We start from the raw sequence: 10,636 nt of genomic DNA, 5'->3' as shown, positions 1-10,636 counted from the left end.
CACACACACACTCTCTCTCTCTCTCTCTCTCTCTCTCTAGAAAACAGGATGAAAGAGAGAGGAGCATTTGCTGCCTGACAGCGCTAGAAGGCCTGCAGAGGTGACTTTTGTGCAGAGGCCTGAATAAAATGAGGAAAGACCCATGTGGATATCTAGGGGTGGAAGGAATAGCAACTGCGCTGGCCTCTGGAGCAGGCTTGGCATGTTCTCCAAACAATTATGAGGCCAACTTGGCTTAAGAGTGAGAAGGGAAAGGGTAATTGGAAATGAATTTAGAGAAGTAGCCAGGGCTCTAATCCTGCAGGCTTCAAAGGTCCTGGTAAAGACTAGATTTTGCTTCTAGTGTTATAGGAAGCCAGTAAGAAATTTTGGTTTTGTGTAGGGGAGTGACTCACGTACCACATCACCGTTGTAGCCAAAATGACACTGCCCTTGGGCTAAGGCAGAGAAGGCCTCATTCACCCACCTCTTACTGTGTGGGGCGACTTGCCTGGCCTTGGAGACAGTTTCAACAAGCTCTTTTGAGTCCTTTATTAGGAGCCCAGATGAATGAAGGTTGCACAAGGAAATGAAAGCTGCAGCAGAGCCATAGGAGAATGCACCATGAGCTACAGTGGATTGAAGCAGCAGTGGCTGTAATAGGAAACTGGAGTTTTCTTCTCTTCACTTGAGTAAAAAATTCACAGGCTGTCAAACTAGAGTTATGAGTGTCTTGTTTTTAGTTTAGAGGTCGGCCTTTGCAGATGGGCACCAGCAGAGGGTGCTACAAACTTCCAGCAGCCTGTGTGCCTTTGTCACTTAGGCACAGAATGAACTGCGGAAGTTGCTGTTTTGAACAAAATATAGTGTGGGTATCAGAATCACCTGGCTTGTTAAAATTCATTAGATCCTACCTCCTGAGTTTGATTCCATTGATGGGAGGAATTTTCATTTCTAACAGGTTTCCAGGCAATGCAAATTCTTCCAAATTGGTTCTCTATCTGGAGGCAATCAGAATCACCTGAAGACCCTTTCTACAAGGCTGGGCGCCCTTCCCTAAGGGCATTTCACAATCAGGTGTAGTGAGAATGTAGGTGTTCACAAAGCTCCCTCGTTTCCTCCTCTTAAGTGGATGTGAAAGTTCACTGAAGCTTGTAAGCATCATGCTTAGCTTTTTTTTCCCCCATTTCTTCTTTTAATTTTGCTTTCCAATTGTATGTTACTAGTGTATATAAATACATTTGATTTGGGAATATTGATCTTTTGTGACATTGCCAAACTCATGTATTAGTTCTAGAAGTTCTTTTGTAGATTCGTTAGGATTTTTTGCATAGTCATAGTCAATCTTGTTGTCTGTGAACAGGGACAGTTTTATCCTTCCCCCTTTCCATCTTGAACTCTTGTTTCTCTGGTGGCCAGAAATAGATCTGCTGACCCCATTCTGTCATGATATTCAAGAGCAGATAACTTACCAGTTCACAAAGCAATTGACAGTATTCTGAATCCTAAGTGACCACTGAGGACACTTACGGGGAAAATATCTGAAATGATGATAAGGGCATTGGCTTGGAAATAAGAGAGACCTAGCCTTGATGAAATAGTTTGTTCTCATTGGCCAGAGCTAGAGAGTTTAGCCTTTAGCACAGCCCTGCTACTCTAAGCCAGGAGTTCCTGAGTTGCAGCATCCCAGGGGACTCGGGTTAAACCTTGGGGCGGACCAGGGCTTGGCAGAGGAGAAGGTATCCCACTTGATAGGTCCTGGGAATTGGTAGCTGCATTCTCATGGAGGGCTCCAAATGGAGAGCAACAGATTGGGCTTCTAGGCAGCAGGGAAGAGGAAGTTTGCCTTTTCCTGGGCAGTAGTTGAATGGGGATGAGTGGCATCTGGGGGCAAAGTAATGTGTTTGTGTCCTTTCTCCCTGCACGCTACCTGGTGCCTTCATACATTGGCACTAGGAGCATAACCTCCCTGGGCCCTCCCTTTGCCAAACCACTTTTCCTGGGGTCAGTTTACTGAGAGTTCCCATTTTCACAGCTTCATCCTTCCTCTGCTTCTATTCTTAAAGGTGGCCATTGTCTTCTCAAGGAAAATATCATCATGTATAAAATGCATTACATTTTCATTTCCCTAGCTGTAGGGTAGCATGTTTTGGAATAGATTCAAAATTGGTACTGCCTTTGGCCTCCCACTCTGGGTTCCACCTCTCACCCTTTATAATTCTTCCTGTTAGGAAAATTACTTAAAATAGAAATGGCTGATAACCTCAGCTGTCACACTGTAATAGGTCTTGGCTTACAGAGGAAAGACATTGGTTTTGTCTCCTAGGGTTTTTTTTGTTTTTTGTTTTTTGTCTCCTAGTTTTGATGTAGTGGGACTCTGGGTGAGTTTAGGCAGGTCATCAAACCACTCTGACTCAGTTTCCTCATTTGATGTAATGGGATGATAATATACAGTATTTGGAAGGTAGAATAGTATAGTGGTTTAAGGACATGGGCTCTGAAGCCAAGCGCCTGGAGTCAAATCTTAGCTCCTCTACTTACTAGTCATGTTAACCTTGGGAAGTTACTAAGCCTCTTTGTCTCTCAGTTGTTGTTTTTTTTAACATCTTTATTGGAGTATAATTGCTTTACAATGGTGTGTTAGTTTCTGCTTTATATCAAAGTGAATCAGCTATACATATACATATATCCCTATATCTCCTCCCTCTTGCATCTCCCTCCCACCCTCCCTATCCCACCCCTCTAGGTGGTCACAAAGCACCAAGCTGATCTTCCTGTGCTATGTGGCTGCTTCCCACTAGCTATTTTACATTTGGTAGTGTATATATGTCCATGCCACTCTCTCACTTTGTCCCAGCTTACCTTTCCCCCTCCCCGTGTCCTCAAGTCCATTCTCTACATCTGCATCTTTATTCCTTTCCTGCCCCTAGGTTCTTCAGAACCATATATATATATATATATTTTTAGATTCCATATATATGGAATATAGCATACGGTATTTGTTTTTCTCTTTTTGTCTTTCTTACTTCACTCTGTGTGACAGACTCCAGGTCCATCCACCTCACTACATGTAACCCAATTTTGTTTCTTTTTATGGCTGAGTAATATTCCATTGTCTATATGTGCCACATCTTTATCCATTCATCTGTTGCTGGACACTTAGGTTGCTTCCATGTCCTGGCTATTGTAAATAGTGCTGCGATGAACATTGTGGTACATGACTCTTTTTGAATTATGGTTTTCTCAGGGTATATGCCCAGTAGTGGGATTGCTGGGTCGTATGGTAGTTCTATTTTTAGTGTCTCTCAGTTTTGAGTTGGTGATAGTACTTACCCTCATAGGGTTATTATGAGGATTTATGAGTTAATACATGCAAAGGATGTAAAATGGTACCTGGAACATCCTAAGTGTAAGATATCATCATCATCATCATCATCATGATTATAAGGATCCAGTGAGTTAATATTGTAAAAGTACTTTGAAACTGAAAAATGATACCCACCTTTGACTCTTTCCTTAGTTATGCTTAGTCTGCAGGTTGAGGAGGGCTGTTTTGAACGTAACCTTCCCAAAACCCTGAAAAGCTGCTCTTGCCTGACAGTTCCTCTGCCCACAGAATGGCATGGAGGACCTAGGTCCCCTTTATTTACACAGAGCCTTAGGTGCTGATGCTATCACACCCCCAGGGAGTGACTGAACCACCTCTGTAGAAGGGAGTTGAAGAGGGAGGTCTCAGTAGGTGGCAGGGACAAGGATAATGCCCTGGCATGGGACAGAGACCTGACAGGGAGTTGTGAGATTCCTGGCTCTTGTGCCAAACTTCTGGAGGACTGGAGGGTAGTCCCTCCAGGCCTTAGTTTCCTTATCTCTAAAAGAGGAACAAGAGTCCCTGTTCTCACTTCACAAGGCACTGGAAAGGAGGCAGTGAGTTAATAAGTCCCAGATATTAAAAAAAAAAGGTATTATTGGAGTAAAAGGTTGTACTATTACTTGGCAAATTACCATTCCTGAACCAAACCTCCCTAAAAGTGAGTTCTGTTGGAGAGTTAGGGTGTGTGGGTGAGCAGTAAGCCCTGCTCTCTTGCTGGCCTCTGTCAAGGCTTTTTGCTAGATTTTACTCTAAATTGCACTCTGTGAAGGCTTTGGTTGAACCTGCAAAAGTTTGGCCACTCTGCCACTCAGTTTTTCCAGTGTTCTGTCTCTGCATGGTCAGGAGCCTGGGGAAGGCTTGCTTTGTTTTTCAGCCCTTTTGCACTCACACCACATCATACAGGTGTTTTTGCCGTGGCACCACATCCTCTGCGGTAGACACTATACTCTTTTGCACTGTGACTTCACTGTTCCATCCATCAAGACACAAAGTCTATTTCCCCAGCCCTCGTAGGTGCTGTCTTTGTGGCTTGCTTTAATTAATAAAATGTGGTGGAATTGCTGTTATGTGACTGAGGAGACTACCACTTTCACCTCTTGGGATGCTGGCTGAAGCTGCTGTGCCATGAAGGAGACTGGGATGAAAGATCTTGAAAGGAGAGAGAGGCTCAGCTGACCAAGCTATCCCAGCTGAGCCCAGTCCCCAGCTCACCCACCAGCTGATGCAGCTGCATGAGTAAGCCCGAGGGAGACCAGGAGAACTGTCCAGTCAATGCACAGAGTCATAGACATAAACTGTTTTAAGCCACTAAGTTTTGGTGTGGTTTGGTTTGTTCTGTGGCAATAGATAACCCACATACCTAACATTTTATCTCTAAAGCCCCTTCACACTGGTCTTCTGTCTTGAAAGACCTGGCTCTACGTCTTTAAGAGTGCAGAGTGTGTCCAGACTTCTTGGTCAATACCCAGTTCCATGCCATCCTGAAGTGTGTTTTCACAAGGCTGGTCTTGGCTCTGAGGCAGTTGTATTTTAAATGCAGTCTTACTGGTGAGCCACTGGTGCATTGTCGCTTGGCTTTGCCTGGAATTAAAAGCACCAACAAATATGCTTTCAAATTTTTTCAATTAAGAAATCACAAATTTAGGACTTCCCTGGTGGTGCAGTGGTTAAGAATCCACCTGCCAATGCAGGGGACACGGGTTCGAGCCCTGGTCCAGGAAGATCCCACATGCTGCGGAGCAACTAAGCCCATGCGCCACAACTGCTGAGCCTGTGCTCTAGAGCCCATGAGCCACAACTACTGAGCCCCCGTGCCACAGCTACTAAAGCTCACATGCCTAGAGCCCGTGCTCTGCAACAAGAGAAGCCACGACAATGAGAAGCCCACGCACTGCAATGAAGAGTAGCCCCTGCTTGCCGCAACTAGAGAAAGATTTCTGCCCGTGGCCAAGGTGAAGCAGTAGGGTCCAGATTTACCCTTCCACTTCATTGATGCCCTCTAGTTTGTCACCATCATTATCCTAAATATGGTATTCCAGTTGTGACATGGGCCTAATACTGAGGGCGGCCAGCACATGCTTCCCTTGATCTGGACTCTATACGTCTATCATTTCACATTTGTAATTTGATGAAGGAGGTAGAACCTGAGCAGGCACTGTCTGGTAGCTTGTGACCTGGCCTCAGCTGACCTCTCCAGACTGGCCTTGCTAGAAAACCCCTCTTCCTGCTACCTCCTCCCCTAATATCCCATCTGTTGTAATTCCCATTCTTGTCATATTATTTGCAGTTTGCTGAACGTGCCATGCTGCATCGTGCCTGAGCATTCTTTCCTTATGTGCTGCCCTTCCCCTCCTTGTCTGCCACACAAACACATCCTCCACTTTTAAGAATCCATTGAACTCTGAGGCCTTCCTGATGCTCTCAGGGTGATCTGATCCCTTCATAACCCCACTGTCCTCTGTTCATATAGCAATTCTTGTGCAGACAGCACTTTACAATACTTGTTCATGTTTGTCTACCTTTCTATACTGTGAGATTGGGTTTTTTAAATTAATTTATTTATTTTTGGCTGCGTTGGGTCTTTGTTGCTACATGCAGGCTTTCTCTAGTTGTGGCGAGTGGGGGCTACTGTTCATTGCGGTGCGCGGGCTTCTCATTGCGGTGGCTTCTCGTTGCGGAGGACGGGCTCTAGAGCGCAGGCTCAGTAGTTGTGGTGAACGGACTTAGTTGCTCCACGGCATGTGAGATCTTCCTGGACCAGGGATCGAACCAGTGTCCCCTGCATTGGCAGGCGGATTCTTAACCACTGTGCCACCAGGGAAGCCTGAAATTGTTGATTTTTAATTAGCCTCTGGCACAGTGTCTCACACACACTAGTTGCTTAATAAATGTTTGTAGAAGAAAAGGAGAGAAGAAGAAATGTGTGTTACAAAATCTGAAAGAATAGGGATTCCCCCTGCCACCTGCCCCAGCTGGAAGAATAGCCCATGCAAAAGCTGAGTGGTTCCTTCTGAGTGATGAATACAGTAACTTTTATTTTTGTTATTTATTTAATTTATTTATGGCTGCGTTGGGTCTTCGTTGCTGCGCGGGGCTTTCTCTAGTTGGGGTGAGCGGGGGCTACTCTTCGCTGTGGCTTCTCATTGCGGTGGCTTCTCTTGTTGTGGAGCACGGGCTCTAGGTGTGTGGGCTTCAGTAGTTGTGGCACGTGGGCTTCAGTAGTTGTGGCGCACGGGCTTAGTTGCTCCACGGCATGTGGGATCTTCCCGGACCAGGGCTCGAACCCGTGTCCCCTGCATTGGCAGGTGGATTCTTAACCACTGCGCCACCAGGGAAGTCCCTGAATACAGTAACTTGATTTCATTGCTCTGTTAATTGGGACTTCACTAATTTTGAAGGAATAACAAGTTGGATAGTTTATTTTATACCATTTATAAACACAGAGTTTGTTCAACTGAAATCCTGCCATATAAACAAGAGCAAGCATTTCAAGTAGCCTTAAACACCTGACAAGTAATCCTTTCCGTATACACAATTGATGGACTGAATTAGAAAATATTCTCATCTGTTCATTAAAACAGATTTCCCTTAAGACCTATACTGAGAAGCAATTTATTAGCATAGTTCCACTGGATTCCTGAAGGTATAAAACTGAATTTCTTTTAATATGCTTTATGATTCAAACCAACTCTTGTCAGCTGGACCTAGTTAATCTGAATTAACTGTACATGAAGTCCTTGGCACTGCAGAGAGCCGAGTGATTCATTCAAATGGTGTGTCCTTGTAGCTTGTCTCATAAAATTGCTAGAAGCTCAGAGAAAATGGATGCTGTTTTGAGGGCAGTGAAGGAGTTGTCCCTGGTACACTTTGGCTTCTAGATTTGAACCTCATGAGCTTGGTAGCTTTCTACTAAATGGGAGCTGTAGCAGCAGCCCTGACTCTTAAAAGGCACCCATCCCAGTGACTTCCTACCTCCAACCCCCAAAATGCCCACTTCTATATACATATCATATCCATAGAACTTTCATGGGGCATCAGGACCTTAAATGAAGAAAAACACAGACTCGTCATGGAGGGTCATCCTGTTAGAAGACAAGGGAAGAAACCTTGCTACGCACAAACACACTTGCCTACTGGGGGAACAAAGAGATCACTAGTGCTGGGCTGTACCCCCAGCAGGGCCTTAGGCATTTCTTCTACCTACAACTTTTCTACTCTTGGCTCAAATATCCTAGAGCTGGGGTACCAAGGGACTAATGAGGTTTTCAGAAGAGCTGAGGTGAGTGTGAAGGCTTCCCCTTCCATCAGAGAGCAACATTGGGCTCGTGGGACAGGTTACACCCTTTCCTGAGCCTCCCCAGATCCAGAGCCACAGCTGGGCATACAGGCAGAAGATCTAGGGATTCTAGTAGCTTCCTCCTGCACAGACCAATGACAGGTTACTTTGGAGGCCACCCCTGATGTGCTGTGGTTTCCCCCACCAAGTCAGAGTTCATGGGAAAATCCTAAAACCAACATGGCCTGGGGAATTCCCTGATGATCCAGTGGTTAAGACTCCGAGCTTCCACAGCAGGGGGCACAGGTTCGATCCCTGGTTGGGGGACTAAAGTCCCACATGCCACGCAGTGTGGCCAAACAAAACAAACAAATAAATCTTGTTATTTAGCACAGGGAGATCAGCTTGATGCTTTGTGATGACCTAGAGGGATGGAATAGGGAGGGTGGGAGAGAGGCTCAAGAGGGAGGGGATATGGGGATATATGTATATATATAGCTGATTCACTTTGTTGTACAGTGGAAACTAACACAGCATTGTAAAGCAATTATACTCCAATAAAGATGAAAACAAACAAAAAACAGAAAAAAACCTCAAAAGAACATGGCCTGACACCATGTACCGAAGAAGAAGGCTATACTCTGAACTAGGCAGGAAAGCCCTGGCTCTGTATGTTCTAATTGTGTCCCTACATTGACCCATTGTTCATTATCAATCTTTGCAATTTCCTTCCTTCATTTTTCTTCCATTTTTTCCTAGTTACACTAAGCTTGGGTATGAGGCTTTTACTGCTAAAATAGCTCTTCCTGGTTGTGTTTACAAGACTTAGAGTGCCAACCTCTGCAAAGGGGCCTAGGAGCACACCTTTGGAATTCCTGGCCCTTTTCTTGGCAGTTATTTCTGAAATCATGGTTCTTTTGTATATTTCAATATTATATATAATAAATATATTTTATATATATTATATAAACATTTCCTATTTTATACATGTATTTTGAATATTTACATTTCCTGTACCATTGGTTGACTCTCCTAATTGGCTCTTCTGCCCCTTTTCTCTGAGATGCCCATTTCCTTCTGCAAGGAACCATTTTCTTCCACTCAGTTTAACAGCCATTTGTTGGGCCACAATGATTAAGGCCCTTAAGGGGAGTTAAAGATGAAGATTACACTGTCTATCCTCAAGACTTTATAAATCTGATAAGGAAAGTAGAAAAAAACGCAAATGACTATAAACCGTAAGTGTCATTCTGTCTGTTGAGTACCTGCTATATGCGCAGTGCTTTAAGTGTAATTTTTCATTTAATCCTTGTAAGCCTTGCAAGATAGTGGTGTAATCCCCCATTTTACAGCTTGCTGAGGAAATTCCTAAAGGTTGTACTGCTAGCAAGTGACAGACAGAGTTGGGATTTGAACCTGGTATACTGTCTTCCAGAGTCCATGAGCTTCCCTACTGTATCAGGAGGCCTCTCAATGCAGACCATAGAAACAGATTCCATAAAAGTGATGTGAGGTTCCAAGGAGGAACTGAATCTGGAAGGGCTTTAGAAGCACATTTGAGACAGGTATGCTAGTTTACATCCTCTCAGCAGCAGATGCCAAGATGGAATTAAATGTGCAAGAGATTTACTGAGGGATATGCCGGAGACAGATAAAGAAGAAAAAGCAGTAGCAGCTTCAGATTTGGATACAGGAAGAAGATTGGGTAGAAGAGTTTCAAATGGCAGTGTAGCTCTAAGAAAGTTTCAGCCAGGTCAAAGGGGCATCCTGTTAAACGAGTCCCATGTTTTGCAGGGATGGACCTGCATGAATACCCCCATCATGCTTGGTCATCAGCAGCAGCTTGTGTGGCTTCACTGGATCCAGAGGGGCAGCAGCCAGAGCAGTGAATCTGCCATGCTCCTCATAGCAGCAGATGTGAAGAGTGCCTTTTCATGGCTGCCATGATAGCCTTAGAAAAACTGGTTAAATTTCAGGGGTAGCTATGTTGAGAGTGACATTTGAGATAGCACACATTCTATGGAACACTAGGCTCTCAAGATCCTTGTTGAAAAAACTGGAAATTTGTTGCATTCTCCTTTCAGAGACTCATCATGCACAATAATTCAAGGCTCTGTGAAGTTCCACTTAAAGAAATGGGTTAACCTTGGTTTAATATAACAGTTCCCACACCTGTTTGATTACAGAGCTCTTTCTATGTATGTAAATTCTGTTAATGCCCTGTGTGATTATTGTGCAGCAAAACTCTGTGCTTGCTTAGAAAGTTAGGTATCAGCCATATGGTGAAGGGTTTTAACCTGTATTTAACCTGGGTTGCTTTATAGAGGGGTTCTGAAGAGGGGATTCATACAATCAGAGTTGTATTATCTGGCAGCGGTGTGTAGTGGTGATTGGAGCAAGAGGGTGACCCTTAAAGTTAATCCCTGATTACTTAACAGCCGGAACCAGTCCTGGGATTGCCCCCAGTTTCCAGAAATAGCATGTGAGTCATTTGAAATCCAGTTGCTTTACTTCCAATCAAAGGACTAGGAGAACTCAAATTGTTGGGAGGGGTGGGTCACCCAGTATCAAACTGACCAACCTCCTACAGCCAGAAATAATGGCCCATTGTCCTGCTGGCTTCCTCATCAGTTTCCCTCTGTACTGAGTGTCTAGGCAGCTGCCAGTCAAACTGCACTTGTGACTTGCCCAGGCCTCAGAACTCTCCCTCACACTCCTTCCACTGCCTCCTGCACCAGCCCTACAGACACAGGGAAGCCACACAGTAGATGCAGGCAGCCGTGGGATGTGAGTCATGAGACATTCTCATAGGTGACCCAGTGACAAGTCTATGGACAAGCTAGCTTCCCTCTCCCCCATTTACCTTCATTGTGGAAGCTCATGCCCTCATCACAAACCTACCAGGGAAAATTTTTCAAGCCAACTGTCTCTCTTAATGGGCCATGACAAGGCTGGTACAAAGCAGTGGACTCTGAACATTCGATAAATATGATTAGTTACCTGCATGGGGT

This window comes from Pseudorca crassidens, chromosome 16 (assembly GCF_039906515.1).
Source record: "Pseudorca crassidens isolate mPseCra1 chromosome 16, mPseCra1.hap1, whole genome shotgun sequence".
In the NCBI taxonomy this organism is placed as follows: domain Eukaryota; kingdom Metazoa; phylum Chordata; class Mammalia; order Artiodactyla; family Delphinidae; genus Pseudorca; species Pseudorca crassidens.
The sequence above is the reverse complement of the archived record's forward strand: the minus strand, read 5'-3'. Positions refer to the sequence as shown.